Below are 8,736 nucleotides of genomic sequence, written 5' to 3'. Positions count from 1 at the left end.
GAGGCGTGGGCGAAAGCAGCAAGAAATCTCCTAGCCAACGCTTTAAGCCAGAGAAATACTGAAGAATTCTCAACCCATCACCCATCTATAGAACTTTGATAGTTATAAGCAGAATTCATTCAACATTCATTTATTCAATAAATTTGAATTGCCCAGACTTCCCCATGGAGACGTTCGTTTTATTCCTTCCTATGGACTAGCTCAGTGATTCTCAAACTTTAGGGCTAAGGGCTCTTCTACAGGGTTGTACACAAAAATATTTTATGGGATTTTTCAGAGAGTAAATCTGACTATATGTGAGTTTTCTTTTATACACTTAAACACCAAATCCCACGTACAATCAGATTCCATTGTCCCAACCTCATAGGTTTGTCCTAATAAAACATCATTAAAAGGGTAACTTAATGCTTGGTACCTAATCGTTTGGTGAACATCAACTCTTACCTCCCCTTAAATTACTAAGCATGTAAAAAAGATCTGATGACAGTTTTTGCCTGAAATATTTGCTCAGTTTAATTTCACATTCCCCAAGAGAGGGTTTCCTTCTGGTCTAACTAACTCAGTATAAGCGAACTGTATCCCTTCTCTGGTTGTAAGTCATATACATTTGTTAATGAAACACAAGATCGAAGTAACAATTTTAGCAGCCATGTTGTATTCCTCATTTTAAATTGAAAGTCCATAAGACATTTATGAGCAATCTTTACCCGGGTGATACAAGAGAACAGTGTTTCTTATTTCCTGTGGTTGTCTACTTCTATTTTTAGACCCAAGCTTCATATTAATAGTTTGCATTTACCTCTAGAGAATTTAATTTTGTTAGCATTTAACGGAGTGGGTACTGTATTGGAATTTTTTCAGCTTTGCTTCCAACATGTCAGAATCATTGTTATCCTTCCAAGCTTCAGTTCATCCTCAGATTTGAGTGGAATGCTGGCAACCCTGGCATCCAAGTTCTCGATAAGACGAACAGGACAGTGCTCTGGATGGAGCCCAGTGGCATACCGTTAGAGACTGCATTCTAAATCGACACAGATACAATTAAGCAGAAGCAAACTTCTAGTGAGTTATTCAGCCTACTTATTTTCATTATGTCTAGCCTATATTTCTTTATATGGTTGCACTGGAATTTTATGAAAAACCTAGTCAGAGTATCTTGCTGCATTCTCGATTTTATGACCATAACAGGCTCTTTTTCTTGTTATAAATTTTTTAAAAAATGGAAGTATAGTTGATTTACGATGCCGTGTTAGTTTCAGGAATACAGCAAAGTGATTCAGTTATACATATATGTATATATTGTTTATCAGATTCTTTTCCATTGTAGGTTATTACAAGATAAGGAATATAGTTCCCCATGCTGCATAGTAGGTCCTTGTTATCTTCATTTTTTGGCCACGCGGCATGCAGGATCTTAGTTCCCCGACCAGGGATCAAACCGGTGCCCCTGCAGTGGAAGCGCGGAGCCCTAACCTCTGGACTGCCAGGAAATTCCAATGTTTGTCTGTTTTATGTGTAGTAGTGTTAGTCCCAAACTCCTGATTTATCCCTCCCTTCCCTACGTTCCCCTTCGGTCACCATAAGTTTCGTAACAGTCTTTTGATTGTCGATGTCAGTGAGTATGGAGAAAGGGAATGAGCATTGCCTGGTATGAATTATTCTTAGTGAATCCATGCGTATTGCGTGTAATCATTGCTGCTGTCTGTCCCCACCCCCCATGTTAATAATGGCATTTGAAGAATTTTTGGGGTGAGGTTAGCAATTGCTTACTGATTTATAATTGGCAGAACCTCTATTTTCCTTCCTTTTCATTTGTTGGTGTGTCTCCTGTTCTCCAATATGCTTCGGAGTTTGCCAGCGATGTTTTTGCTACCTCCCACCTCATGCCAGCAGTAGCATGGAGTTTAATTCAGCAGGGCCAGAGCCTCAGACACGTTCAGAGAGGGCAGGCACTCTGACAATCGCAGCACCTAGTCTGGACCTCAGTTCCCTCTCATCAGTGCCCCCTGTTCTCTTTATGGGAAGCATCTCACCCCTCCTGACAGAACGCGCATGCAGACCAGAGGCTGGGTAATTCTGTCTGCTGTCACCTATGAGCGTCACACCACCCTCTCCAAGCAGGAGACCAGTGTCTTGTTGTTGTTCTCCTTGCCCTGAGAGTAACAAAAATAGCCCTTTTGTAGTCCTGCGTGTTTTCTGCTGGGCTCAGCTCATTCCAGCCTTTTGCCTTCCCGACAGTCATATCAGAAGCTGGAAGATTTTTCATTTAAGGATCAAGACATTCTCCAAAGCAGATGACTTTAAAGGAGCCAGCAAGATAGAAAGCTATTATACTGAGAATGACAGCTGGTGCATATCTATGCCTCCACCTTCGGTTCAGACAATGAGCATTAATTTCTTGGACTACTTTGGGTATTAGCGGAGGATCAATTTCTCTAAACCTTCTCTCCCTTGCCTTTTTGTTAAAAAAAAAAATCTCTCTCTTGGTTAAAATCACTTTACTGAGACCCTTTCATGACGGGTGCAATATACTGTGGGAAGTGGTTTTCAGATGAGATACAGGGTTTTCTCTATAGGCAGGCTTCCAGCCCCTTCAAAACGCCATCACCAAAAAAAAAAAAAAAAAAAGCCATCACCACGGAAGGTCAGCTGTGCTGTTCCCACGGACTTAACAAAGCCCTAGAGCTTGTGGTTGGGAGAGGGACTCTGGAGTCATACCCTGGCTGGCTCAAATCCCAGCTTCCCTGCTTATCAACTTTATGACCTTGGTCCAGTGATTAACTTTGCTGAGTTTGGATTTCTTCTGAGGAGGTCCCAACCTCAGAAAGCTGTTGTGGAGACTCACATGAGTTAATGTATGGAACACGTTTTCAGCATCGTATCTGGCACATAGTTAATGCTAAATAAAAGCTCTCTAATGGCAGCAGTTAGGATTTGCCTACCGAGTTTCTCAAGGCTAAAAGGCCCTGAATAATGGAAATTAAAGGGCAGTGCTGTGGCAAGATCTTCAATTCTAATGCCCAGAGAGGGACACGGGAAATCAATACCTGATTTTCTGTTAATGCCAGTCAATGTATCATCACTCAGGATGTGAGAAAGGAATGGAGATGCAGAGTTGGCTTGGCCACTTTGAGGAAGGACACTCGATCCTTTGAGATGCCTCAAGCCCACATCCTGCTTCCTTACCTGGCCAGCTGTGTACACGGAACATTATTTTGGTCCACGGGTCCCGATCCCCATTTGCTCCTTCTCGTCTCTTCCTCAGATGTGAAAGTACTTTATGATTTCCTTTTGTTCTCTTCTTTCCCAAATGCCCTGGGACTACAGGCAGTTGGGGATTTTCCCTTTGGTTCAAGCATGGTTAACACTGTGAAACTCCAAGTTCAGTGATCCGTGGGTGAAAATGTGGTGAGAAAAAAAATAAAAAGGAAAAAAGAAAAGAAACACTTCAGTTTGGTTGGAGGTCTGCCTAAAGAGAGGACCCTGTGTATTGTCTAGAGCTCGTTACCATCTGAAAACAGATTTCCACAGTGCTTGCTCTCTGACAGAGGAGAACTCATGATGAAATGCTCCCCTCACCCACCCTGTGGGAAATTGCACTGACTGGTGCTCTAACTGGCTTCTTTGCACCTCAGGGTCTTTGCTTGTGCTGTGTTCTTCCTTTGCATGTCCCAGGGCTGATTCCTTATCTTTCAGGCTCCAAATCAAAATGGCATTTCCTTGCTAAGTTATCCTCTCTGCCCTCTCTCCTTTCCTCATCCTTCTTTCCCTTATCATCTCTTTCTGTCAGTATCTGGAATACTCATTTTTCAGATAGGTGCTCTCGGAATACAAGGTGTATGAGGACACAGACCTCATCTGTCCCGTCCCTGCCATGTCCTAGCACTTAGAGGCAGTGCCTAGCGCATAGTTGAGGCTCACAGATATTTGGCGAGTGAATGAATTTTAAAATTCCATGCGGACATTGGTGAGGGAGATTAAGAGGTACAAACTTTCAGTTACAAAGTAAATGTAGGAAATGGTAGGAAATGTACAGCACGGGGAGTACAGTCAATAACTGTGTAATATCTTTGGGGACATATTGTAACTAGACTTACTGCGGTGAAAGAGGTCAGATTTGTAGCTACCAGAGGCAGGTATTAGGGAGGAGGGGGAATTGGAGGAAGGCGGTCAAAAGGTACAAACTTCCAGTTAAAAGATAAATGAGTACTAGGGATGTAATGTACATATATGTACATATATACGATAAATATAATTAACACTGCTGTACATTTTATATGAAAGTTAAGAGAGTAAGTTTTAACAGTTTCCATCGCAAGAAAATGTATCCATTTTTTCTTTCTTTAATGTTGTATCTCTATGAGATGATACATGTTCACTAAACTTATCGTGGGCATCATTTCGTGATGCATGTAAGTCAAATCATTATGCTGTAAACGCTAAACGTATATGGTGTTGTCTGTCAATTATATCTCAAGAAAACGCAGAGAAAAAAGTTAACACAGGGAAGGCTACTCTAGGGAAAAAAAGCTACATTCCACCTTTGCTGTGGGTAGCACGTAGCTCTGGTACCTCGTGTCCAAGGCCTCAGCTCCCCACAGCTTCAAAGGACCGTCCTGAACAGGTTCAGAGGTGGCTCTGTGGGGAGCTGAGGACATGAGGTACCAGATAGGATGAGCAGCTCATGTTCTGTCCCTAGTATTCGCCAATCGTCTTTCCACCTTTGTCACGGGGCCTTCTCTGTTGCAGTGGCGTATAAGCAGAGGCAGTGCAGAAGAATCGGGGAGTTAATGCCTCTGATGGAAACCTGATGTGTCAATGCCTCCACCTCGTGTCTTTAGGCGGATGATTCTCTACGCGTCTTGGGAGGGCCTAGGGGAATCCAGCTGCCATTACTCACATCAGCAACCTCATTCACATGCTCTTATCATCCTTGTCTCAGGCTCTGCTTTGGGGAGAACCCACCCTAAGACCCCATTCACACGGATAATTTCACTTTGTCATTGCCTGTCCTTTGTCACAGCCTGCATAGACATTTACAGTATAAATTGGGAAACCTTTTATGAATGTCTTTATGAACGTTTGCCGCTTATGTGTTTTACGTCTTTCAGGGTGACAAGGGTCTCTTGGACTTCTGAGACCTGTTATTCCAAAGATCTAAAAACCTCGTCGTCTTTTTCTTACAGCTGTTCACTGAGCAATCCACCGGCCCCCAGCTCTCCTAGTTTCTTTCTTTCTTTTTTTTTTTTTTTTGCGGTACGCGGGCCTCTCACTGTTGTGGCCTCTTCCGTTGCGGAGCACAGGCTCCGGACGCACAGGCTCAGCGGCCATGGCTCACGGGCCCAGCCACTCCGCGGCATGTGGGATCTTCCCGGACCGGGGCACGAACCCGTGTCCCCTGCATCGGCAGGCGGACTCTCAACCACTGCGCCACCAGGGAAGCCCTCTCCTAGTTTCTTGAAGGCACAGTCATGGGATCCAGCTTGCTGTTGCTTTCCCATGCCTATTTATAGCACTGGCTTTTAGATGGTGGGCCAACTTTCAGAGGTGCTTGCTTTGAAATAGACTTGCTGAAGGACCTCTGTGGAGATAATGAGGCCACTTCTACACTTGCAAGTTGGAATACATTACAGATAGTGGTTGCAAGAAGTACTTGAAATGATGGTGCTTGCTATACAGGGCAAATTGGTTTTTTTAAAAACCTTCTCCAAGTCATTCTGCAACTGTTATCTGGTACTTTTTTTTTTTTTTTTTTTTTTTTTAGCGGTACGCGGGCCTCTCACTGCTGTGGCCTCTCCCGTTGCGGAGCACAGGCTCCGGACGCGCAGGCTCAGCGGCCATGGCTCACGGGCCCAGCCGCTCCGCGGCATGTGGGATCTTCCCGGACCGGGGCACGAACCTGTGTCGCCTGCATCGGCAGGCGGACTCTCAAGCACTGCACCACCAGGGAAGCCCTATCTGGTACTTTTGTGACTGATTTATGCCCTGCACAGAAGTCATTACATCATCCGTCAGTTTTCTTTCAAACTTCAGTGTCAGTACCGGCAGAATTGATGGGTGAAAGTTTCAGCTTATGTAGGGTGGGTGTTGGGGGAGAAGGGAGAAGGCAGCTGTGGTATTGCACATCGAAGATAGGGTTTTGCAATCTCCTAGGATGTAGATCCTTTAACCTCTTCTTTGCCATGGGTTCCCTGGGAGGCTCGGTGAAGCCAGTGGATCCTGTCTCAAAATAATGTTGTGAAACACATAAAACAAAGTTTGTAGGATTACAAAAGAAGCCAAGTCTACAGAAGTGTGGTCATCAAAACGTTAACATTGTTCGTGATACAGGACACGCATGCTTCTGCATGGATGCATTAAACAACACGACTTACAGGCAGATCCATTAACTCTCTAATTACGAGGTTGTGATGGGCACATGTTTTGAGGTATCTGCAACAGACTGTCACGTGACTTGAAAATACCTGTGGTTTCTGTTTGTGGTCAAGTCCTAGGAACTGCTAACTGCCCCTCTGGTTTGTTGCTGACATTTATAGTTGAAGGGAATGATGTTTCAAATAGGAGTTAGTGAAAATGAAGATGTCATTTTTTCCCCCTCATCCCAGTTCATGAACCCCCTGAATTCTATCCAAGGACTCCAAATTCAGAAGCCCTCTTCTCAGGATTGGCAGATGCTTTCAGGCTTGTGCCGAAGCTCTTGTTTGCTAGGTGAGTGGTGGCCTTTTGCTGCAGCATCTGCCTCACGAGAGATACTTGGCAAATGTTGGTTGAAGGAAAGCATCGCTGAGCACTGCATGCTGTTGTTACAGGTCAGGTGAACATTAATAATGAGAGTGATGATGCTGGCTTGTTATCTATCAGGATTCCTGTCTCTGCCTTTTTTTTTTTTTTTTTTTTTGGTTCCTTTCATCTATAATGGAAATTGCCATTGATTGGGAGAACCAATGGTGTCTGAAATTACTTAGTAGATTGAAAATACTTTGGAGAGTGATTTTACTAACTTGGTTTGTCAGGTTTTCTCAGGCAGGATCTGTTTGCTGATTACTACTCTGCAGAATGTCGTAGAGTGAACAAGCCTGCTTTTGGTTTTGACATCAAGTGTTTTTGTGTCCTTAGTAAGCTTCTCATACCCATATACAAAATCTATATCTATGCATGAGGGAAAAATATTAGAAGAGACAAGATTATAACTGGAGTGCACATACACAAAGTGAACTATATAGGTATCAGCTGGAAAAAATGGTGGTGGGGTAAAAGGGAGGGAGGGGTGAATGCCCATTTTTAGATATTGGAAAGGCAGTGTACCCAGTAGTTGAGAAGGCAGCCTCTGGAACCTGGGCTCAGATCCCAGCTCTGCCACTTGGTACTTGGTAGCTGACCCTGGGTAAATCCCATCACTTCCATGCCTCCAAATTTCCTCCTCTGTGAATGGGGATAATGATAGCAAATACCTCCAAGCACGTAGAGAAGATGAAGAGAGTTAATGCCTAGAAAACTCTTAGAGCAGAGCCAGGCATTAATATGGGCTCTGGAAGTGCTCGTAAGGTGCTGCTTTATTCATTAGAACAACTCCTATTAGTACAGGTGCAGTCCACGGAGCCCTTCCCTGTACCATACCTCATTTGAATCCCACAGTAACCCTAGTAGCTATTTTAATATCCATATTCGAGATGAAGAACTTGAGGTACAGAGAGGTTCAATGATTTGTCCACTGAAAGGCTATGAAGCAGTGCAGACAACAGCCCACGCTTTGGGATGGTGAGACATATATCCAGGTTCCAGTGGGTCCCACTGCATTTGGCAGAGTGGCTGAAGTGAGCCTTTGCAGTTCGTTTCAGATTTTACAAACGAAGAGGTTTGTTCCTTCAGGGATCCAGCGCCACCTCATCAAACTTTCTGCAGTGGTGGAGATGTTCTGTAGCTGTGCTGTTCACGACAACAGAAGTGACCGCATGGAGACGCTGAGCACTTGAACTGGGACTAGGACCACCGATGAACTCAATTGTAAATTTGACTTTATTTAAGTTCATTTAAATTTCAATGACCACATGTAACTAGTAGCTACCAGTTGGACAGTGCAGACAAGAGTGGCTCTTGTGTTAGAAAGCTTGGGTGGAAAGCCCAGCTCTACAACTGATTAGCTTTGCCACCTGGGGAAGATAGTTCCTGAGGGCTCAGTTTCCCTATCTAGGAAATGGGACAATTAAAAATTCACTCTAGCGAGGCCAAACAAAAATGTTATTATTTTTTGAAAAGTTGTAGCCATTCTGTGGAATCCAAGGGAAGGAATAAAAGCGGGCCAAGGAAAGGCTAAAAGTAGAACGATCTTCAGGATCATGATCACGCTTTTCTGGGTCGTTTCTGCTCTTGGCACATCTGTGCTGATCTTGTCTCTGTGAAGACAGGCTTTCTTTGTTCCCCCCGCATGTGATAAGAGAAGGATGGCCACCCCACAACCCCCAAATGTGTATCTCCCTCCTTCAGCAGCTTATTCCAGAATGATTTGCTGTCTCTCAGGCTCCATTCTAAATTCTAGAAGAGGAAACTTCACTTGATTCATGTGAGAATTTTATTGTTTCTGCTCCCCTGGCCCCAGTTACCAAAAATACTTTGGCATTGACTATAATTGATGGGTTTTCAGGGGACTCTCATTTTAATTAAAAGGTGAAGGTCCTATAGGTCACAAAGATAAATCTGCATTTTGTACATTTTTATGTTACACAGCAGATTATGATA

Source organism: Tursiops truncatus, chromosome 10, assembly GCF_011762595.2.
Source record: "Tursiops truncatus isolate mTurTru1 chromosome 10, mTurTru1.mat.Y, whole genome shotgun sequence".
Classification (NCBI taxonomy): domain Eukaryota; kingdom Metazoa; phylum Chordata; class Mammalia; order Artiodactyla; family Delphinidae; genus Tursiops; species Tursiops truncatus.
The sequence above is the reverse complement of the archived record's forward strand: the minus strand, read 5'-3'. Positions refer to the sequence as shown.